Source organism: Salvelinus fontinalis, unplaced genomic scaffold (genome assembly GCF_029448725.1).
Source record: "Salvelinus fontinalis isolate EN_2023a unplaced genomic scaffold, ASM2944872v1 scaffold_0044, whole genome shotgun sequence".
NCBI classification, from domain to species: Eukaryota; Metazoa; Chordata; class Actinopteri; order Salmoniformes; family Salmonidae; genus Salvelinus; species Salvelinus fontinalis.
Genome location: NW_026600253.1, coordinates 204749 through 230346, shown reverse-complemented (window position 1 = coordinate 230346; position 25598 = coordinate 204749). Strand labels below are relative to the sequence as shown.

The 25598-nt window shown below is 37.7% G+C and overlaps 1 pseudogene; it reads right to left on the bottom strand.

The window, feature by feature from the left end:
• Positions 1 to 792: 792 nt before the first annotated feature.
• LOC129842498 (nucleoporin SEH1-like) lies at positions 793 to 24849 on the bottom strand (annotated as a pseudogene).
• Positions 24850 to 25598: the final 749 nt, after the last annotated feature.

Here is a 25598-nt window from a genome sequence, read left to right as displayed (position 1 = left end):
CCATGTGATGCCTCTGGATCACTATTATTGTAAAGGCTGATTCACATGGTAGTCATTTATGGATGTGACATTGTGAGTGTAAAGGCTGATTCACATGGTAGTCATTTATGGATGTGACATTGTGAGTGTAAAGGCTGATTCACACGGTAATTCATGGATGGCACATAGTGAGTGTAAAGGCTGATTCACATGGTAATTCATGGATGGCACATAGTGAGTGTAAAGGCTGATTCACACGGTAATTCATGGATGGCACATAGTGAGTGTAAAGGCTGATTCACATGGTAATTAATGGATGGCACATAGTGAGTGTAAAGGCTGATTCACATGGTAGTTCATGGATGGCACATAGTGAGTGTAAAGGCTGATTCACATGGTAATTAATGGATGGCACATAGTGAGTGTAAAGGCTGATTCCCATGGTAGTCATTTATGGCACATAGTGAGTGTAAAGGCTGATTCACATGGTAATTCATGGATGGCACATAGTGAGTGCACACGTGCATCGGATACACAGCTACATTGTATAACAGCGTTGGGTTTAAATGTTACTGTGGTGATGCTATAGTCAGTAGAGACATTTAAATGAGCATTTATTCTTTCAAATCCATCTCATATGCATCAACTATCCCCCATTTGATTAATGCAATAACATTAGGCTTGAAATTAAACACACACAGGAACTACACACACACACAGGAACTACACACACACGGGAACTACACACACACGGGAACTACACACACAGGAACAACACACACAGAGCCGCGGTCTTATAACAACACAGTGATGTGAGTTTGAACCACAGGCACCGTAGTAAACCAGCATGTTGGTTTTTAATGAAATAAAAACAGAGATCAAATATATCTAGGGAATCATCACTCACAACTCTGGGTGACTACATCCGGGCCGACTGCCGGGGAGGAGAATTGTCAGTCAGCACCAGGGCTGTTTATATTATGGAGGGACTATCGTAAACAAAATGTCTAAGAAATCATTACATTTTTGCTTATCAAGATTCACCTGGTTTTATGCACCAACCAAACTGTTCTGGGAGAGGGGATGGTCTTCTTTTGATTAGTCACTAAGAAGAAGAGTACCTTCACAGTCAGCCGTGTTCAGGCAGGGTGTTGAGGGCTCTGGAGGGTCAGTGGTGTTCAGGCAGGGTGTTGAGGGCTCTGGAGGGTGTTGTGTTCAGGCAGGGTGTTGAGGGCTCTGGAGGGTCAGTGGTGTTCAGGCAGGGTGTTGAGGGCTCTGGAGGGTGTTGTGTTCAGGCAGGGTGTTGAGGGCTCTGGAGGGTCAGTGGTGTTCAGGCAGGGTGTTGAGGGCTCTGGAGGGTCAGTGGTGTTCAGGCAGGGTGTTGAGGGCTCTAGAGGGTCAGTGGTGTTCAGGCAGGGTGTTGAGGGCTCTAGAGTGCGAGTACAGTCTGTGCAGGGACAGAGGGGATTGGGGGGGCTGGCCATGGATGGACAGGGGGGACTGGGGGAGCTGGCTGTGGGGGAACCGGGGGGGGCTGAACTGGGCATCAGAGTGCTCTATCAGAGAGGGGGGGGGCAGCAGGTGGCCGTACCTGGACCCTGCCCTGGGGGCATCCAGAGGGGGGAAGAAATACCTGAAACAACAGACAGGAACAGGGAACAGACAGGAAACAGGACAACAATGGGATACAAAGAAATAAACAAAAACAGAGAAATGAGAAGTGAATTAAAATAGGAAAAAGGGGAACAAACGTGAACAGGCTACGGTGGCTGTAAAGAACAGAAAAAGGGAAGGGTAAGAGGAGGTGCAGAAGCTAAACTGTATTCAGCAGAACACAGAGACATGAACACAACAGAAGACTGTGGTGAGGTATTCAGCAGAACAGAGACATGAACACAACAGAAGACTGTGGTGAGGTATTCAGCAGAACAGAGACATGAACACAACAGAAGACACTGTGGTGAGGTATTCAGCAGAACACAGAGACATGAACACAACAGAAGACTGTGGTAAGGTATTCAGCAGACCAGAGAGACATGAATACATCAGAAGACTGTGGTAAGGTATTCAGCAGAACAGAGACATGAACATAACAGAAGACACTGTGGTAAGGTATTCAGCAGAACAGAGACATGAACACAACAGAAGACACTGTGGTGAGGTATTCAGCAGAACACAGAGACATGAACACAACAGAAGACTGTGGTGAGGTATTCAGCAGAACAGAGACATGAACACAACAGAAGACACTGTGGTGAGGTATTCAGCAGAACACAGAGACATGAACACAACAGAAGACTGTGGTAAGGTATTCAGCAGACCAGAGAGACATGAATACATCAGAAGACTGTGGTAAGGTATTCAGCAGAACAGAGACATGAACATAACAGAAGACACTGTGGTAAGGTATTCAGCAGAACAGAGACATGAACACAACAGAAGACTGTGGTAAGGTATTCAGCAGAACACAGAGACATGAACACAACAGAAGACTGTGGTAAGGTATTCAGCAGACCAGAGACATGAACACAACAGAAGACTGTGGTAAGGTATTCAGCAGAACACAGAGACATGAACACAACAGAAGACTGTGGTAAGGTATTCAGCAGACCAGAGAGACATGAACACAACAGAAGACACTGTGGTAAGGTATTCAGCAGACCAGAGACATGAACACAACAGAAGACACTGTGGTGAGGTATTCATTTAGAAGTTCTACAGATCTGTGCTGGTATTGTTATTTACTGCTGCTCTTTGTTTTTCTTACCGCTAACTTTTTTTAAAGGTATTTTCTTAAAACTGCATTGTTGGTTAAGGGCTTTTAAATCAGCATTTCACTGTAAGGTCTACTACAGCACATGTGACAAATACAATCTGATCTAAAATAAAGCAACACCTATTAGAAGTAAGTATGGCCGAAGCAGTGGCATCCTGGTCCATGCATGGTCACCAGAGAGCTCGCTGGTCGCCAGGGGGCTCACTGGTCGCCAGGGGGCTCGCTGGTCGCCAGGGTGCTCGCCAGGGGGCTCGCTGGTCGCCAGGGTGCTCGCCAGGGGGCTCGCTGGTCGCCAGGAGGCTCGCCAAGGGGCTCGCTGGTCGCCAGGGGGCTCGCTGGTCGCCAGGGGGCTCGCTGGTCACCAGGGGGCTCGCTGGTCGCCAGGGGGCTCGCTGGTCAACGGGCTTCAGATTAACAGGCTGGTGGAGTGTCTTCGGGGCAGTCGGGCTCCGCCGGCGAGGGCTAAAGGGGATCCTCTGGCCGTCCCTGTGTGCAACGAGCAGCGTCCTTCACGTCCAATAGACCACACAGGGATGAGTCCTTATTGAAAATGGGACAATAATACGCAAGCGAAAAACTATTTCATTTAAAATTAGATTGTCTGAATGAAATTGTACATTACACACAGTCATGAACAAAATCACAATACGATGCATTTATCAAAGATTGACAAGAGTACAGAAAAAGGTTGTCATTTAAAAAAACAGAGAAACGTAACACGATATAATGCCGTCACAACGTAACAGGTTAACAGAGGCCTTTCAGAACGGAGTGCATTTTAAGGCAGAATAGTCACCTCAGGTGAGAGGTTATTAGGCTTTTCTTATGAACCAATATACAGTACTAGGAGAGTATAATGTCTGGAAACTGAATGTTAATATACAGTACTAGGAGAGTATAATGTCTGGAAACTGAATGTTAATATACAGTACTAGGAGAGTATAATGTCTGGAAACTGAATGTTAATATACAGTACTAGGAGAGTATAATGTCTGGAAACGGAATGTTAATATACAGTACTAGGAGAGTATAATGTCTGGAAACTGAATGTTAATATACAGTACTAGGAGAGTATAATGTCTGGAAACGGAATGTTAATATACAGTACTAGGAGAGTATAATGTCTGGAAACTGAATGTTAATATACAGTACTAGGAGAGTATAATGTCTGGAAACTGAATGTTGATATACAGTACTAGGAGAGTATAATGTCTGGAAACTGAATGTTGATATACAGTACTAGGAGAGTATAATGTCTGGAAACTGAATGTTAATATACAGTACTAGGAGAGAGTATAATGTCTGGAAACTGAATGTTGATATACAGTACTAGGAGAGTATAATGTCTGGAAACTGAATGTTAATATACAGTACTAGGAGAGAGTATAATGTCTGGAAACTGAATGTTAATATACAGTACTAGGAGAGAGTATAATGTCTGGAAACTGAATGTTAATATACAGTACTAGGAGAGAGTATAATGTCTGGAAACTGAATGTTAATATACAGTACTAGGAGAGTATAATGTCTGGAAACTGAATGTTAATATACAGTACTAGGAGAGTATAATGTCTGGAAACTGAATGTTAATATACAGTACTAGGAGAGTATAATGTCTGGAAACTGAATGTTAATATACAGTACTAGGAGAGTATAATGTCTGGAAACTGAATGTTGATATACAGTACTAGGAGAGTATAATGTCTGGAAACTGAATGTTAATATACAGTACTAGGAGAGTATAATGTCTGGAAACTGAATGTTGATATACAGTACTAGGAGAGTATAATGTCTGGAAACTGAATGTTAATATACAGTACTAGGAGAGTATAATGTCTGGAAACTGAATGTTAATATACAGTACTAGGAGAGTATAATGTCTGGAAACTGAATGTTAATATACAGTACTAGGAGAGTATAATGTCTGGAAACTGAATGTTAATATACAGTACTAGGAGAGTATAATGTCTGGAAACTGAATGTTAATATACAGTACTAGGAGAGTATAATGTCTGGAAACTGAATGTTAATATACAGTACTAGGAGAGTATAATGTCTGGAAACTGAATGTTAATATACAGTACTAGGAGAGAGAGTATAATGTCTGGAAACTGAATGTTAATATACAGTACTAGGAGAGAGAGTATAATGTCTGGAAACTGAATGTTAATATACAGTACTAGGAGAGTATAATGTCTGGAAACTGAATGTTAATATACAGTACTAGGAGAGTATAATGTCTGGAAACTGAATGTTAATATACAGTACTAGGAGAGTATAATGTCTGGAAACTGAATGTTAATATACAGTACTAGGAGAGAGTATAATGTCTGGAAACGGAATGTTAATATACAGTACTAGGAGAGAGTATAATGTCTGGAAACGGAATGTTAATATACAGTACTAGGAGAGAGTATAATGTCTGGAAACGGAATGTTAATATACAGTACTAGGAGAGTATAATGTCTGGAAACGGAATGTTAATATACAGTACTAGGAGAGTATAATGTCTGGAAACTGAATGTTAATATACAGTACTAGGAGAGTATAATGTCTGGAAACTGAATGTTAATATACAGTACTAGGAGAGAGTATAATGTCTGGAAACTGAATGTTAATATACAGTACTAGGAGAGAGTATAATGTCTGGAAACTGAATGTTAATATACAGTACTAGGAGAGAGTATAATGTCTGGAAACTGAATGTTAATATACAGTACTAGGAGAGAGTATAATGTCTGGAAACTGAATGTTAATATACAGTACTAGGAGAGTATAATGTCTGGAAACTGAATGTTAATATACAGTACTAGGAGAGTATAATGTCTGGAAACTGAATGTTAATATACAGTACTAGGAGAGTATAATGTCTGGAAACTGAATGTTAATATACAGTACTAGGAGAGTATAATGTCTGGAAACTGAATGTTAATATACAGTACTAGGAGAGTATAATGTCTGGAAACTGAATGTTAATATACAGTACTAGGAGAGAGTATAATGTCTGGAAACTGAATGTTAATATACAGTACTAGGAGAGAGTATAATGTCTGGAAACTGAATGTTAATATACAGTACTAGGAGAGAGTATAATGTCTGGAAACTGAATGTTAATATACAGTACTAGGAGAGAGTATAATGTCTGGAAACTGAATGTTAATATACAGTACTAGGAGAGAGTATAATGTCTGGAAACTGAATGTTAATATACAGTACTAGGAGAGTATAATGTCTGGAAACTGAATGTTAATATACAGTACTAGGAGAGTATAATGTCTGGAAACTGAATGTTAATATACAGTACTAGGAGAGTATAATGTCTGGAAACTGAATGTTAATATACAGTACTAGGAGAGTATAATGTCTGGAAACTGAATGTTGATATACAGTACTAGGAGAGAGTATAATGTCTGGAAACTGAATGTTAATATACAGTACTAGGAGAGAGTATAATGTCTGGAAACTGAATGTTAATATACAGTACTAGGAGAGTATAATGTCTGGAAACTGAATGTTAATATACAGTACTAGGAGAGTATAATGTCTGGAAACTGAATGTTAATATACAGTACTAGGAGAGTATAATGTCTGGAAACTGAATGTTAATATACAGTACTAGGAGAGAGTATAATGTCTGGAAACTGAATGTTAATATACAGTACTAGGAGAGAGTATAATGTCTGGAAACTGAATGTTAATATACAGTACTAGGAGAGAGTATAATGTCTGGAAACTGAATGTTAATATACAGTACTAGGAGAGAGTATAATGTCTGGAAACTGAATGTTAATATACAGTACTAGGAGAGTATAATGTCTGGAAACTGAATGTTAATATACAGTACTAGGAGAGTATAATGTCTGGAAACTGAATGTTAATATACAGTACTAGGAGAGTATAATGTCTGGAAACTGAATGTTCATATACAGTACTAGGAGAGTATAATGTCTGGAAACTGAATGTTCATATACAGTACTAGGAGAGTATAATGTCTGGAAACTGAATGTTAATATACAGTACTAGGAGAGAGTATAATGTCTGGAAACTGAATGTTAATATACAGTACTAGGAGAGAGTATAATGTCTGGAAACTGAATGTTAATATACAGTACTAGGAGAGAGTATAATGTCTGGAAACTGAATGTTAATATACAGTACTAGGAGAGAGTATAATGTCTGGAAACTGAATGTTAATATACAGTACTAGGAGAGAGTATAATGTCTGGAAACTGAATGTTAATATACAGTACTAGGAGAGAGTATAATGTCTGGAAACTGAATGTTAATATACAGTACTAGGAGAGAGTATAATGTCTGGAAACTGAATGTTAATATACAGTACTAGGAGAGTATAATGTCTGGAAACTGAATGTTAATATACAGTACTAGGAGAGTATAATGTCTGGAAACTGAATGTTAATATACAGTACTAGGAGAGTATAATGTCTGGAAACTGAATGTTAATATACAGTACTAGGAGAGAGTATAATGTCTGGAAACTGAATGTTAATATACAGTACTAGGAGAGAGTATAATGTCTGGAAACTGAATGTTAATATACAGTACTAGGAGAGAGTATAATGTCTGGAAACTGAATGTTAATATACAGTACTAGGAGAGAGTATAATGTCTGGAAACTGAATGTTAATATACAGTACTAGGAGAGAGTATAATGTCTGGAAACTGAATGTTAATATACAGTACTAGGAGAGAGTATAATGTCTGGAAACTGAATGTTAATATACAGTACTAGGAGAGAGTATAATGTCTGGAAACTGAATGTAAATATACAGTACTAGGAGAGAGTATAATGTCTGGAAACTGAATGTAAATATACAGTACTAGGAGAGAGTATAATGTCTGGAAACTGAATGTTAATATACAGTACTAGGAGAGAGTATAATGTCTGGAAACTGAATGTTAATATACAGTACTAGGAGAGAGTATAATGTCTGGAAACTGAATGTTAATATACAGTACTAGGAGAGAGTATAATGTCTGGAAACTGAATGTTAATATACAGTACTAGGAGAGTATAATGTCTGGAAACTGAATGTTAATATACAGTACTAGGAGAGTATAATGTCTGGAAACTGAATGTTAATATACAGTACTAGGAGAGTATAATGTCTGGAAACGGAATGTTAATATACAGTACTAGGAGAGAGAGTATAATGTCTGGAAACGGAATGTTAATATACAGTACTAGGAGAGAGAGTATAATGTCTGGAAACTGAATGTTAATATACAGTACTAGGAGAGAGAGTATAATGTCTGGAAACTGAATGTTAATATACAGTACTAGGAGAGTATAATGTCTGGAAACTGAATGTTAATATACAGTACTAGGAGAGAGTATAATGTCTGGAAACTGAATGTTAATATACAGTACTAGGAGAGAGTATAATGTCTGGAAACTGAATGTTAATATACAGTACTAGGAGAGAGTATAATGTCTGGAAACTGAATGTTAATATACAGTACTAGGAGAGAGTATAATGTCTGGAAACTGAATGTTAATATACAGTACTAGGAGAGAGTATAATGTCTGGAAACTGAATGTTAATATACAGTACTAGGAGAGAGTATAATGTCTGGAAACTGAATGTAAATATACAGTACTAGGAGAGAGTATAATGTCTGGAAACTGAATGTTAATATACAGTACTAGGAGAGAGTATAATGTCTGGAAACTGAATGTTAATATACAGTACTAGGAGAGAGTATAATGTCTGGAAACTGAATGTTAATATACAGTACTAGGAGAGAGTATAATGTCTGGAAACTGAATGTTAATATACAGTACTAGGAGAGTATAATGTCTGGAAACTGAATGTTAATATACAGTACTAGGAGAGTATAATGTCTGGAAACTGAATGTTAATATACAGTACTAGGAGAGTATAATGTCTGGAAACGGAATGTTAATATACAGTACTAGGAGAGTATAATGTCTGGAAACTGAATGTTAATATACAGTACTAGGAGAGAGAGTATAATGTCTGGAAACTGAATGTTAATATACAGTACTAGGAGAGAGAGTATAATGTCTGGAAACTGAATGTTGATATACAGTACTAGGAGAGAGAGTATAATGTCTGGAAACTGAATGATGATATACAGTACTAGGAGAGTATAATGTCTGGAAACTGAATGTTAATATACAGTACTAGGAGAGTATAATGTCTGGAAACTGAATGTTAATATACAGTACTAGGAGAGAGTATAATGTCTGGAAACTGAATGTTAATATACAGTACTAGGAGAGAGTATAATGTCTGGAAACTGAATGTTAATATACAGTACTAGGAGAGTATAATGTCTGGAAACTGAATGTTAATATACAGTACTAGGAGAGAGTATAATGTCTGGAAACTGAATGTTAATATACAGTACTAGGAGAGAGTATAATGTCTGGAAACGGAATGTTAATATACAGTACTAGGAGAGAGTATAATGTCTGGAAACGGAATGTTAATATACAGTACTAGGAGAGAGAGTATAATGTCTGGAAACGGAATGTTAATATACAGTACTAGGAGAGTATAATGTCTGGAAACTGAATGTTGATATACAGTACTAGGAGAGAGAGTATAATGTCTGGAAACTGAATGTTAATATACAGTACTAGGAGAGTATAATGTCTGGAAACTGAATGTTAATATACAGTACTAGGAGAGTATAATGTCTGGAAACTGAATGTTAATATACAGTACTAGGAGAGTATAATGTCTGGAAACTGAATGTTAATATACAGTACTAGGAGAGTATAATGTCTGGAAACTGAATGTTAATATACAGTACTAGGAGAGTATAATGTCTGGAAACTGAATGTTAATATACAGTACTAGGAGAGTATAATGTCTGGAAACTGAATGTTAATATACAGTACTAGGAGAGTATAATGTCTGGAAACTGAATGTTAATATACAGTACTAGGAGAGTATAATGTCTGGAAACTGAATGTTAATATACAGTACTAGGAGAGAGTATAATGTCTGGAAACTGAATGTTAATATACAGTACTAGGAGAGAGTATAATGTCTGGAAACTGAATGTTAATATACAGTACTAGGAGAGTATAATGTCTGGAAACTGAATGTTAATATACAGTACTAGGAGAGTATAATGTCTGGAAACTGAATGTTAATATACAGTACTAGGAGAGTATAATGTCTGGAAACTAAATGTTAATATACAGTACTAGGAGAGTATAATGTCTGGAAACTAAATGTTAATATACAGTACTAGGAGAGTATAATGTCTGGAAACTGAATGTTAATATACAGTACTAGGAGAGTATAATGTCTGGAAACTGAATGTTCATATACAGTACTAGGAGAGAGAGTATAATGTCTGGAAACTGAATGTTCATATACAGTACTAGGAGAGTATAATGTCTGGAAACTGAATGTTAATATACAGTACTAGGAGAGAGAGTATAATGTCTGGAAACTGAATGTTCATATACAGTACTAGGAGAGTATAATGTCTGGAAACTGAATGTTCATATACAGTACTAGGAGAGAGAGTATAATGTCTGGAAACTGAATGTTGATATACAGTACTAGGAGAGTATAATGTCTGGAAACTGAATGTTGATATACAGTACTAGGAGAGTATAATGTCTGGAAACTGAATGTTCATATACAGTACTAGGAGAGTATAATGTCTGGAAACTGAATGTTCATATACAGTACTAGGAGAGAGAGTATAATGTCTGGAAACTGAATGTTAATATACAGTACTAGGAGAGTATAATGTCTGGAAACTGAATGTTAATATACAGTACTAGGAGAGTATAATGTCTGGAAACTGAATGTTGATATACAGTACTAGGAGAGTATAATGTCTGGAAACTGAATGTTAATATACAGTACTAGGAGAGTATAATGTCTGGAAACTGAATGTTGATATACAGTACTAGGAGAGTATAATGTCTGGAAACTGAATGTTAATATACAGTACTAGGAGAGTATAATGTCTGGAAACTGAATGTTAATATACAGTACTAGGAGAGTATAATGTCTGGAAACTGAATGTTAATATACAGTACTAGGAGAGTATAATGTCTGGAAACTGAATGTTAATATACAGTACTAGGAGAGTATAATGTCTGGAAACTGAATGTTAATATACAGTACTAGGAGAGTATAATGTCTGGAAACTGAATGTTCATATACAGTACTAGGAGAGAGAGTATAATGTCTGGAAACTGAATGTTAATATACAGTACTAGGAGAGTATAATGTCTGGAAACTGAATGTTAATATACAGTACTAGGAGAGAGAGTATAATGTCTGGAAACTGAATGTTCATATACAGTACTAGGAGAGTATAATGTCTGGAAACTGAATGTTCATATACAGTACTAGGAGAGAGAGTATAATGTCTGGAAACTGAATGTTGATATACAGTACTAGGAGAGTATAATGTCTGGAAACTGAATGTTGATATACAGTACTAGGAGAGTATAATGTCTGGAAACTGAATGTTCATATACAGTACTAGGAGAGTATAATGTCTGGAAACTGAATGTTCATATACAGTACTAGGAGAGAGAGTATAATGTCTGGAAACTGAATGTTAATATACAGTACTAGGAGAGTATAATGTCTGGAAACTGAATGTTAATATACAGTACTAGGAGAGTATAATGTCTGGAAACTGAATGTTGATATACAGTACTAGGAGAGTATAATGTCTGGAAACTGAATGTTAATATACAGTACTAGGAGAGTATAATGTCTGGAAACTGAATGTTGATATACAGTACTAGGAGAGTATAATGTCTGGAAACTGAATGTTAATATACAGTACTAGGAGAGTATAATGTCTGGAAACTGAATGTTAATATACAGTACTAGGAGAGTATAATGTCTGGAAACTGAATGTTAATATACAGTACTAGGAGAGTATAATGTCTGGAAACTGAATGTTAATATACAGTACTAGGAGAGTATAATGTCTGGAAACTGAATGTTAATATACAGTACTAGGAGAGAGTATAATGTCTGGAAACTGAATGTTGATATACAGTACTAGGAGAGTATAATGTCTGGAAACTGAATGTTGATATACAGTACTAGGAGAGAGTATAATGTCTGGAAACTGAATGTTGATATACAGTACTAGGAGAGTATAATGTCTGGAAACTGAATGTTGATATACAGTACTAGGAGAGTATAATGTCTGGAAACTGAATGTTAATATACAGTACTAGGAGAGAGTATAATGTCTGGAAACTGAATGTTAATATACAGTACTAGGAGAGTATAATGTCTGGAAACTGAATGTTGATATACAGTACTAGGAGAGTATAATGTCTGGAAACTGAATGTTAATATACAGTACTAGGAGAGAGTATAATGTCTGGAAACTGAATGTTGATATACAGTACTAGGAGAGTATAATGTCTGGAAACTGAATGTTAATATACAGTACTAGGAGAGTATAATGTCTGGAAACTGAATGTTGATATACAGTACTAGGAGAGAGTATAATGTCTGGAAACTGAATGTTGATATACAGTACTAGGAGAGTATAATGTCTGGAAACTGAATGTTGATATACAGTACTAGGAGAGTATAATGTCTGGAAACTGAATGTTGATATACAGTACTAGGAGAGAGTATAATGTCTGGAAACTGAATGTTGATATACAGTACTAGGAGAGTATAATGTCTGGAAACTGAATGTTGATATACAGTACTAGGAGAGTATAATGTCTGGAAACTGAATGTTGATATACAGTACTAGGAGAGTATAATGTCTGGAAACTGAATGTTGATATACAGTACTAGGAGAGTATGTCTGGAAACTGAATGTTAATATACAGTACTAGGAGAGTATAATGTCTGGAAACTGAATGTTAATATACAGTACTAGGAGAGTATAATGTCTGGAAACTGAATGTTAATATACAGTACTAGGAGAGAGTATAATGTCTGGAAACTGAATGTTAATATACAGTACTAGGAGAGTATAATGTCTGGAAACTGAATGTTAATATACAGTACTAGGAGAGTATAATGTCTGGAAACTGAATGTTAATATACAGTACTAGGAGAGTATAATGTCTGGAAACTGAATGTTAATATACAGTACTAGGAGAGTATAATGTCTGGAAACTGAATGTTAATATACAGTACTAGGAGAGTATAATGTCTGGAAACTGAATGTTCATATACAGTACTAGGAGAGTATAATGTCTGGAAACTGAATGTTAATATACAGTACTAGGAGAGTATAATGTCTGGAAACTGAATGTTCATATACAGTACTAGGAGAGTATAATGTCTGGAAACTGAATGTTGATATACAGTACTAGGAGAGTATAATGTCTGGAAACTGAATGTTGATATACAGTACTAGGAGAGTATAATGTCTGGAAACTGAATGTTAATATACAGTACTAGGAGAGTATAATGTCTGGAAACTGAATGTTAATATACAGTACTAGGAGAGTATTGAATATAAACTCAGCAATATTAACTGTGTGTGTTATTAAAGCACTAGCATGTTGACCGGCCTTCAGTCATTATTTCATTCAGATTAATTGCAGATTACCAGCAGGTTAATAGGGATTATTACCAGATTATATTCCAGACATTCCTCCACCATGCAAAGACTTTGGCAACGTTTTGGTTAAAAAATAATAAAAAAACGTATTGAAAAGATGAAAATTTATTATTTATCAATATGCCCTCCAAACATTCTATACATGCTATTATAAGATTACATCAAAATAGTAAATTATTAAATTTAGCAAGGCTGTATGTTTGGCCCTGGTATGTCATGTATTGAAAAGCTGATGGTTTCTGGGGCATTATGTGAGGATGACAGACATCTGTAAGTGTAACTAATCTAAAATGTAAAAAAAAAGAAATGATATTCTTCAAAATAACATTCATGTTCCATCAACATAAAATTGTGTCAACAAACAATCACCAACAATTATTGTACAATCAAAACCTCAGTCCGCTGTTGTACGAACATTAAACTGTAGCCCTCCCAAACAATCCGTTAATAATGAGCACACACGCCTTCCACAGGGCCTACGTGCTGGGTCTGACCTGCTGGGTCTGACCTGCTGGGCCTGACCTGCTGGGGCCTTGCCACAAGCCAAGCTCTTTGCATGAGTGCAACACACGGGGTCAGTTGTGATCAGTTGACCCAGGGAGGGGGGGGTCAGTTGTGATCAGTTGACCCAGGGAGGGGGGGGGGGTCAGGGTCAGTGCTGCAGGGTCAGTCAGGCCCAGAGAGAGTAAAGCAGTCAGTCGCCAGCTCTGGCCGGGCCGACCAGCGGGCGCGGCCTCCTACCTTCCTGCAGCAGAGCCGTTCAGTGCATTCTGGGAGGTCTGGACAGTGCAGCCCACCATGGTATTCATGGCACCGGGTTGTCCTGACGACCCGTTGACTGGACTCCCGTCTCCCTTCAGGATGCCGGTACATTTCCAGTTGTCCATATAGTTGGCTGGGGACCAGAAGATGGGAACCAACGACACAGTGTCAATGTGTGGGGAACTTTACACAGTTCACCAGTAGATGGACACTTCTAGTTCGTTTCAGCTAAACCATTGGCTTTAAACTGAGCCACACGGGCCACACGGTCCCGTGTGGCTCAGTTGGTAGAGCATGGCGCTTGCAACGCCAGGGTTGTGGGTTCATTCCCCACGGGGGGACCAGGATGAATATGGATGAATATGTATGAACTTTCCAATTTGTAAGTCGCTCTGGATAAGAGCGTCAGCTAAATGACTTAAATGTAAATGTAAACTGACTGGATAGACTTTTAGCCTGGTCCCAACCCTGCTGCCTGGCCAACTCTAGTGGTCATGGTTAAGTTGCAGGACATAATAAACTAGTTAAGTCATTTAAAAGATGGACTCTCAAACGTTTGTAACATTTTAGCCTGAAGTTTTGAAAGGCTGAAACAGGTCCCTGTTTTTTGTGCACCATGTCATCCATTCTGTTTTTTGTGCACCATGTCATCCATTCTGTTTTTTTGTGCACTACGTCATCCATTCTGTTTTTTTGTGCACTACGTCATCCATTCTGTTTTTGGTGCACTACGTCATCCATTCTGTTTTTGGTGCACTACGTCATCCATTCTGTTTTTTTGTGCACTACGTCATCCATTCTGTTTTTGGTGCACTACGTCATCCATTCTGTTTTTGGTGCACTACGTCATCCATTCTGTTTTTGGTGCACTACGTCATCCATTCTGTTTTTGGTGCACTACGTCATCCATTCTGTTTTTTGTGCACTACGTCATCCATTCTGTTTTTTGTGCACTACGTCATCCATTCTGTTTTTGGTGCACTACGTCATCCATTCTGTTTTTTTGTGCACTACGTCATCCATTCTGTTTTTTGTGCACTACGTCATCCATTCTGTTTTTGGTGCACTACGTCATCCATTCTGTTTTTGGTGCACTACGTCATCCATTCTGTTTTTTTGTGCACTACGTCATCCATTCTGTTTTTTGTGCACTACGTCATCCATTCTGTTTTTTTGTGCACTACGTCATCCATTCTGTTTTTTGTGCACTACGTCATCCATTCTGTTTTTTTGTGCACTACGTCATCCATTCTGTTTTTTGTGCACTACGTCATCCATTCTGTTTTTTTGTGCACCACGTCATCCATTCTGTTTTTTTGTGCACTACGTCATCCATTCTGTTTTTTGTGCACTACGTCATCCATTCTGTTTTTTGTGCACTACGTCATCCATTCTGTTTTTTGTGCACTACGTCATCCATTCTGTTTTTTTGTGCACTACGTCATCCATTCTGTTTTTTTGTGCACTACGTCATCCATTCTGTTTTTTGTGCACTACGTCATCCATTCTGTTTTTGGTGCACTACGTCATCCATTCTGTTTTTTGTGCACTACGTCATCCATTCTGTTTTTTTGTGCACTACGTCATCCATTCTGTTTTTTTGTGCACTACGTCATCCATTCTGTTTTTTGTGCACTACGTCATCCATTCTGTTTTTTGTGCACTACGTCATCCATTCTGTTTTTTTGTGCACTACGTCATCCATTCTGTTTTTTTGTGCACTACGTCATCCATTCTGTTTTTTGTGCACTACGTCATCCATTCTGTTTTTTTGTGCACTACGTCATCCATTCTGTTTTTTGTGCACTACGTCATCCATTCTGTTTTCAGTCTATACTAGATAGATCACCTTTCCAGAGTGGGACACAGCCTTTTCAGTCTATACTAGATAGATCACCTTTCCAGAGTGGGACACAGCCTTTTCAGTCTATACTAGGATAGATCACCTTTCCAGAGTGGGACACAGCCTTTTCAGTCTAGATACATCACCTTTCCAGAGTCGGACACAGCCGTCGTCTCCCGACGAGGCCAGCAAGGTGCTGGTGATGTTCCAGGAGACTCTCCACACCTGGGAGTTGTGGTTGTCGAACTGGGCCACGATCTGAACCTCAAATTTAGTAGGGCCTGTTGAGCTGCTCTCCTTACTGTCGGACAAGAGAGATGCAGAACAGCTCAGAATAATCCCTAGAATAACTCCCTTTAGTAGGGCCTGTTGAGCTGCTCTCCTTACTGTCGGACAAGAGAGATGCAGAACAGGTCAGAATAATCCCTAGAATAACTCCCTTTAGTAGGGCCTGTTGAGCTGCTCTCCTTACTGTCGGACAAGAGAGATGCAGAACAGGTCAGAATAATCCCTAGAATAATCCCTAGAATAACTCCCTTTAGTAGGACCTGTTGAGCTGCTCTCCTTACTGTCGGACAAGAGAGATGCAGAACAGCTCAGAATAATCCCTAGAATAACTCCCTTTAGTAGGGCCTGTTGAGCTGCTCTCCTTACTGTCGGACAAGAGAGATGCAGAACAGCTCAGAATAATCCCTAGAATAACTCCCTTTAGTAGGGCCTGTTGAGCTGCTCTCCTTACTGTCAGACAAGAGAGAGAGATGCAGAACAGCTCAGAATAATCCCTAGAATAACTCCCTTTAGTAGGGCCTGTTGAGCTGCTCTCCTTACTGTCGGACAAGAGAGATGCAGAACAGCTCAGAATAATCCCTAGAATAACTCCCTTTAGTAGGGCCTGTTGAGCTGCTCTCCTTACTGTCAGACAAGAGAGAGAGATGCAGAACAGCTCAGAATAATCCCTAGAATAACTCCCTTTAGTAGGGCCTGTTGAGCTGCTCTCCTTACTGTCGGACAAGAGAGATGCAGAACAGGTCAGAATAATATATGGACACTGTACAAGCTCCGAACGGCTGTGATCTACTACTTAGACAATGCAGCACGTTTTAAAAATATATATATACAGCTAATATCTATTAGAAAACTCAATATGTACTCCTATAAAGACAGAAAACCTTAGTAAAAAGTTGTTTTAAAATAAACATTTACATTTATACACTCACCGCAAAGGTACCAACTTAAAGATCCGAACATCTTTGGTTGCTATGGCGAGCACGTGGAAGGACCGCCCCAGGTTAGGGGAGAAGGCTATGTCATGCACCGCATCAGTCACGGTCATCAATGTCTCGGCTTTCGCATATTTCCTGATCAAAAGATGAGAGGATTTCCCTCGTAAAGTAGAGGAATCTCTAACAACATGATAATGTGTGCATGTGATGTCGGTAAAAGTGAACTAAAAGTCTAGAATTGATTTAATACTAGAACAGACAACGATTACAACATCATACGGTAGAAAACAGATCAGCTGTATTTCTCCCAAGGGAACTGGGGGTTCATGTAACCACCTGGTCCACCTGTATAATGTAATAGGACTGACCTAGTGTTTTCATTATACTGATAATGTAATAGGACTGACCTAGTGTTTTCATTACTAATAATGTAATAGGACTGACCTAGTGTTTTCATTACTAATAATGTAATAGGACTGACCTAGTGTTTTCATTATACTGATAATGTAATAGGACTGACCTAGTGTTTTCATTACTAATAATGTAATAGGACTGACCTAGTGTTTTCATTGTACTAATAATGTAATAGGACTGACCTAGTGTTTTCATTATACTGATAATGTAATAGGACTGACCTAGTGTTTTCATTATACTGATAATGTAATAGGACTGACCTAGTGTTTTCATTACTAATAATGTAATAGGACTGACCTAGTGTTTTCATTACTAATAATGTAATAGGACTGACCTAGTGTTTTCATTATACTGATAATGTAATAGGACTGACCTAGTGTTTTCATTGTACTAATAATGTAATAGGACTGACCTAGTTTTTTCATTATACTGATAATGTAATAGGACTGACCTAGTTTTTTCATTATACTGATAATGTAATAGGACTGACCTAGTGTTTTCATTATACTGATAATGTAATAGGACTGACCTAGTGTTTTCATTATACTGATAATGTAATAGGACTGACCTAGTGTTTTCATTATACTGATAATGTAATAGGACTGACCTAGTGTTGTCATTATACTAATAATGTAATAGGACTGACCTAGTGTTTTCATTATACTAATAATGTAATAGGACTGACCTAGTGTTTTCATTGTACTAATATTGTAATAGGACTGACCTAGTGTTTTCATTACTAATAATGTAATAGGACTGACCTAGTGTTGTCATTATACTAATAATGTAATAGGACTGACCTAGTGTTTTCATTACTAATAATGTAATAGGACCTAGTGTTTTCATTACTAATAATGTAATAGGACTGACCTAGTGTTTTCATTGTACTAATAATGTAATAGGACCTAGTGTTTTCATTACTAATAATGTAATAGGACTGACCTAGTGTTTTCATTATACTGATAATGTAATAGGACTGACCTAGTGTTTTCATTATACTGATAATGTAATAGGACTGACCTAGTGTTTTCATTACTAATAATGTAATAGGACTGACCTAGTGTTTTCATTACTAATAATGTAATAGGACTGACCGAGTGTTGTCATTATACTAATAATGTAATAGGACCGACCTAGTGTTTTCATTGTACTGATAATGTAATAGGACTGACCTAGTGTTTTCATTGTACTGATAATGTAATAGGACTGACCTAGTGTTTTCATTGTACTAATATTGTAATAGGACTGACCTAGTGTTTTCATTACTAATAATGTAATAGGACTGACCTAGTTTTTTCATTATACTGATAATGTAATAGGACTGACCTAGTGTTTTCATTATACTGATAATGTAATAGGACTGACCTAGTGTTTTCATTATACTGATAATGTAATAGGACTGACCTAGTGTTTTCATTATACTAATAATGTAATAGGACTGACCTAGTGTTTTCATTACTAATAATGTAATAGGACTGACCTAGTGTTTTCATTACTAATAATGTAATAGGACTGACCTAGTGTTTTCATTGTACTAATATTGTAATAGGACTGACCTAGTGTTTTCATTGTACTGATAATGTAATAGGACTGACCTAGTGTTTTCATTGTACTAATAATGTAATAGGACTGACCTAGTGTTTTCATTGTACTAATAATGTAATAGGACTGACCTAGTGTTTTCATTGTACTCGTAGATCTGAACCTTCCCACCGTACATCACGTTGCTGTCATCACTTCCCACTGCTAACATGGGAGGGTGGGCGCGAGAGCTAAGGAGACAATGATAAATAGACCGTTATTAAACTAGGTAACATGTTAATAGGGCATCAATACAATAGCCCATTAGTATCTACAGCTGAAGGATAAATAGACAGTTATTAAACTAGGTAACATGTTAATAGGGCATCAATACAATAGCCCATTAGTATCTACAGCTGAAGGATAAATAGACAGTTATTAAACTAGGTAACATGCTAATAGGCATCAATACAATAGCCCATTAGTATCTACAGCTGAAGGATAAATAGACAGTTATTAAACTAGGTAACATGCTAATAGGCATCAATACAATAGCCCATTATTATCTACAGCTGAAGGATAAATAGACAGTTATTAAACTAGGTAACATGCTAATAGGCATCAATACAATAGCCCATTAGTATCTACAGCTGAAGGAGAAATAGACAGTTATTAAACTAGGTAACATGCTAATAGGCATCAATACAATAGCCCATTAGTATCTACAGCTGAAGGATAAATAGACAGTTATTAAACTAGGTAACATGCTAATAGGCATCAATACAATAGCCCATTATTATCTACAGCTGAAGGATAAATAGACAGTTATTAAACTAGGTAACATGCTAATAGGCATCAATACAATAGCCCATTAGTATCTACAGCTGAAGGATAAATAGACAGTTATTAAACTAGGTAACATGCTAATAGGCATCAATACAATAGCCCATTAGTATCTACAGCTGAAGGATAAATAGACAGTTATTAAACTAGGTAACATGCTAATAGGCATCAATACAATAGCCCATTAGTATCTACAGCTGAAGGATAAATAGACAGTTATTAAACTAGGTAACATGCTAATAGGCATCAATACAATAGCCCATTAGTATCTACAGCTGAAGGATAAATAGACAGTTATTAAACTAGGTAACATGTTAATAGGCATCAATACAATAGCCCATTAGTATCTACAGCTGAAGGATAAATAGACAGTTATTAAACTAGGTAACATGCTAATAGGCATCAATACAATAGCCCATTAGTATCTACAGCTGAAGGATAAATAGACAGTTATTAAACTAGGTAACATGTTGATAGGCATCAATACAATAGCCCATTAGTATCTACAGCTGAAGGAGAAATAGACAGTTATTAAACTAGGTAACATGCTAATAGGCATCAATACAATAGCCCATTAGTATCTACAGCTGAAGGATAAATAGACAGTTATTAAACTAGGTAACATGTTGATAGGCATCAATACAATAGCCCATTAGTATCTACAGCTGAAGGATAAATAGACAGTTATTAAACTAGGTAACATGCTAATAGGCATCAATACAATATCCCATTAGTATCTACAGCTGAAGGATAAATAGACAGTTATTAAACTAGGTAACATGTTGATAGGCATCAATACAATAGCCCATTAGTATCTACAGCTGAAGGAGAAATAGACAGTTATTAAACTAGGTAACATGCTAATAGGCATCAATACAATAGCCCATTAGTATCTACAGCTGAAGGAGAAATAGACAGTTATTAAACTAGGTAACATGCTAATAGGGCATCAATACAATAGCCCCTTAGTATCTACAGCTGAAGGAGAAATAGACAGTTATTAAACTAGGTAACATGTTAATAGGCATCAATACAATAGCCCATTAGTATCTACAGCTGAAGGATAAATAGACAGTTATTAAACTAGGTAACATGTTGATAGGCATCAATACAATAGCCCATTAGTATCTACAGCTGAAGGATAAATAGACAGTTATTAAACTAGGTAACATGCTAATAGGCATCAATACAATAGCCCATTAGTATCTACAGCTGAAGGATAAATAGACAGTTATTAAACTAGGTAACATGTTGATAGGCATCAATACAATAGCCCATTAGTATCTACAGCTGAAGGATAAATAGACAGTTATTAAACTAGGTAACATGCTAATAGGCATCAGTACAATAGCTCATTAGTATCTACAGCTGAAGGAGAAATAGACAGTTATTAAACTAGGTAACATGCTAATAGGCATCAATACAATAGCCCATTAGTATCTACAGCTGAAGGATAAATAGACAGTTATTAAACTAGGTAACATGTTGATAGGGCATCAATACAATAGCCCATTAGTATCTACAGCTGAAGGAGAAATAGACAGTTATTAAACTAGGTAACATGCTAATAGGCATCAATACAATAGCCCATTAGTATCTACAGCTGAAGGAGAAATAGACAGTTATTAAACTAGGTAACATGTTGATAGGGCATCAATACAATAGCCCATTAGTATCTACAGCTGAAGGAGAAATAGACAGTTATTAAACTAGGTAACATGTTGATAGGGCATCAATACAATAGCCCATTAGTATCTACAGCTGAAGGATAAATAGACAGTTATTAAACTAGGTAACATGTTAATAGGCATCAATACAATAGCCCATTAGTATCTACAGCTGAAGGATAAATAGACAGTTATTAAACTAGGTAACATGTTGATAGGCATCAATACAATAGCCCATTAGTATCTACAGCTGAAGGATAAATAGACAGTTATTAAACTAGGTAACATGTTGATAGGCATCAATACAATAGCCCATTAGTATCTACAGCTGAAGGAGAAATGGACAGTTATTAAACTAGGTAACATGTTGATAGGCATCAATACAATAGCCCATTAGTATCTACAGCTGAAGGATAAATAGACAGTTATTAAACTAGGTAACATGTTAATAGGCATCAATACAATAGCCCATTAGTATCTACAGCTGAAGGAGAAATAGACCGTTATTAAACTAGGTAACATGTTGATAGGCATCAATACAATAGCCCATTAGTATCTACAGCTGAAGGATAAATAGACAGTTATTAAACTAGGTAACATGTTAATAGGCATCAATACAATAGCCCATTAGTATCTACAGCTGAAGGATAAATAGACAGTTATTAAACTAGGTAACATGTTAATAGGCATCAATACAATAGCCCATTAGTATCTACAGCTGAAGGATAAATAGACAGTTATTAAACTAGGTAACATGTTGATAGGGCATCAATACAATAGCCCATTAGTATCTACAGCTGAAGGATAAATAGACAGTTATTAAACTAGGTAACATGTTGATAGGGCATCAATACAATAGCCCATTAGTATCTACAGCTGAAGGATAAATAGACAGTTATTAAACTAGGTAACATGTTGATAGGGCATCAATACAATAGCCCATTAGTATCTACAGCTGAAGGAGAAATAGACAGTTATTAAACTAGGTAACATGTTGATAGGGCATCAATACAATAGCCCATTAGTATCTACAGCTGAAGGATAAATAGACAGTTATTAAACTAGGTAACATGTTGATAGGGCATCAATACAATAGCCCATTAGTATCTACAGCTGAAGGAGAAATAGACAGTTATTAAACTAGGTAACATGTTGATAGGGCATCAATACAATAGCCCATTAGTATCTACAGCTGAAGGATAAATAGACAGTTATTAAACTAGGTAACATGTTAATAGGCATCAATACAATAGCCCATTAGTATCTACAGCTGAAGGATAAATAGACAGTTATTAAACTAGGTAACATGTTAATAGGCATCAATACAATAGCCCATTAGTATCTACAGCTGAAGGATAAATAGACAGTTATTAAACTAGGTAACATGCTAATAGGCATCAATACAATAGCCCATTAGTATCTACAGCTGAAGGATAAATAGACAGAAGAAGTGACATCCTGAGAAACTCTAAAGCCCTCAAACTCAACTCTGGACCTCGAAGCCAGTGTCACTGCATTGTGTCATTGTTCTAATTTAGACCGGGGACACCAGGTACGTGCAATTCATTATCGGGTAGAACAGAAAAACAGCAGGCTCAGGACCTCGTCAGGTTAGAGTTAAATACCCCTGCTATAGAGAATGTGACACAGGGGTGTTAAAGTGTGTGCGCAGTGTACAATCAGCAACACTGCCATTGGTTCATCAAAGCAGAAGTCACATTTCAGTTCATTGGACATTGTGTACGATTGACAAATAAAGTGATATTAATCTTAAAATCACTGACTGGTTTCACCTGGAGTGAATTGGGCCTAAATCTATGGACTCAGTGAAGCTGACCTGGAGGGGTTCCAGGAGATACAGGAGCAGCTGAGTTTACAGGAGATCTCGTGCTGCAGGGACCACTGGCTGAGGTTCATCACGTCTGGAGCCTCGTAGATCCTCGCCACCCCGTCTGCTGAGCACGTCGTCAGCATCAGACCCATGTGTTTAGGAGCGAACTTCACGTCCGTCACCGACGTCCTGCTGTCCACCAGAGTCGTCCTCTTTATCTAAACAGAACGAGAATGTGTTGCCGATACTGCACACCAAGGCACATGTCTCTTTGACCCGATAACTTGGGTAAAGAATCACCTCACAGCAGTGGCTGGATAATAGCCTGGTACAAGATCGGCAGGACAAAGACAAGTGGAATTGTTGAGACAGTAAAAATAGATGTGGGACCAGGCTCGTAGCTGAAAGGAGTCTTACCCAGTGGCTCTGCCCCCTCTGTTTGTCGTTAGATTCCCCAACTATCTCTTCCCACACAGCGGCTGTTCGGTCAAAGGAGCAGGAGGCCAGCACCTGTCCAAACTCAGGGTGGGCCCAGGTCACCCTCCATACTGACCCGCTGTGTGTCTGCAAAGACCAGTCAATAACAAACCTTCATTCTCCAGACCCATTTCGGAATTGAATAAGCAAAGAAAGTCCTTTCAAAAAGGGAGAGGAGCTAGCTACAGCTAGGCCTAGTAGCTAGCTACAATTCAAAGCAAATACTTTGAAACACACTTTTAAATCTTGGCATGTAAGAAATAAAACAGACTTGCCTTCCAGCTGGCAGTGCAGTGCCACTCCCCACTTTCACTCTTGTCCCAAACCTGAAGGATGCAGAACATTGACAATGGTTCACTAAAGCAAGCTCTGGTTACAGTCTGGGCATTTTGTTTACATCCTAGCTAGTATAGCAAGCTAGCTGCATGGCTTGCAATCTAGCTTGCTAGCTTAGTTAACGTTAGCTAGCTGGCTAGCTTAGTTAACGTTAGCTAGCTAACTGTTTTAAAACTGCAAATATTGTCAGTGAATTACTTCTCTAAAAATGGGTAATAGTAATCAAGTAAACTAGCTAGCTGCAGTTAATTTGTTTCCCGAATTAGCTGTTTAGTTCAATATCAATAAGGTAAAGAGTTAGCAAGCAAGCTAGCCTGCTACTAGCTAGCTAGCTCACTAGTTTTTTTACCTTGACACTTTGGTCACTTGAACAAGTTGCCATTCTCCGGCCGTGAAAATCGTAGGAAACATCGTGGATTAGATCTTTGTGATCTGCTGCAATGCTACGAGCCACAAACATGTTTATTTTAATAGCTTCGTTATTTCCCCCACTGAGCCTCCGCTTCTCAGAACGGATGCTGCTGTCATGTGGCCGCGGCTCCCAGTCTTGGCGCCAGTAGCTTGCTAGTGTTCACACTTCACATAGTGACCACAAAGGGGAGTAAAAACATTTGTATTTACTAGATTCAATCAAGAGAGTGTAGCTACGCTAAACTAATGTACAATCTTAAAGAAACTTCACTGGTTAAATGTGCCAGTCTTTAGTACTAATTTAAAACCATAAAAACCTTATCATCAATACAACTAAACTCAGCAAAAAAATACGTTTATTTTTCAGCAAACTTAAATATTTGTATCAACATAACAAGATTCAACAACTGAGACATAAACTGAACAAGTTCCACAGACATGTGACTAACAGAAATGGAATAATGTGTCCCTGAACAAAGGAGGGGTCAAAATCAAGAAGTAACAGTCAGTACAGGTAGTGTATACACTACCTAACAGACTCCTTAACACTGCACATGAATCAGGTCTTGTCTGCTACGTGATATAAAGGACTGGAGACTCCTTAACACTGCACATGAATCAGGTCTTGTTTGATACATGATATAAAGGACTGGAGACTCCTTAACACTGCACATGAATCAGAGCAAATACCTTCCTCCACCCACTGCCAGGCCAACAGTACGGCCATCATCTCCACCGTATATACAGCCAGATGATCTGTAATACGTTTCCTGACTTTCACCCCATATTCCTGCTCTACAAACGCTGACCCAGTACTTCCTGTCCTTGGATCTTTTGAACCATCTGTGTATATGGCCACAACATCCTGATACACAGTATCCAGACTTCTCTTAAACCAATCAGATGGATCGACACCCTCCCTATCTTTCTGTAG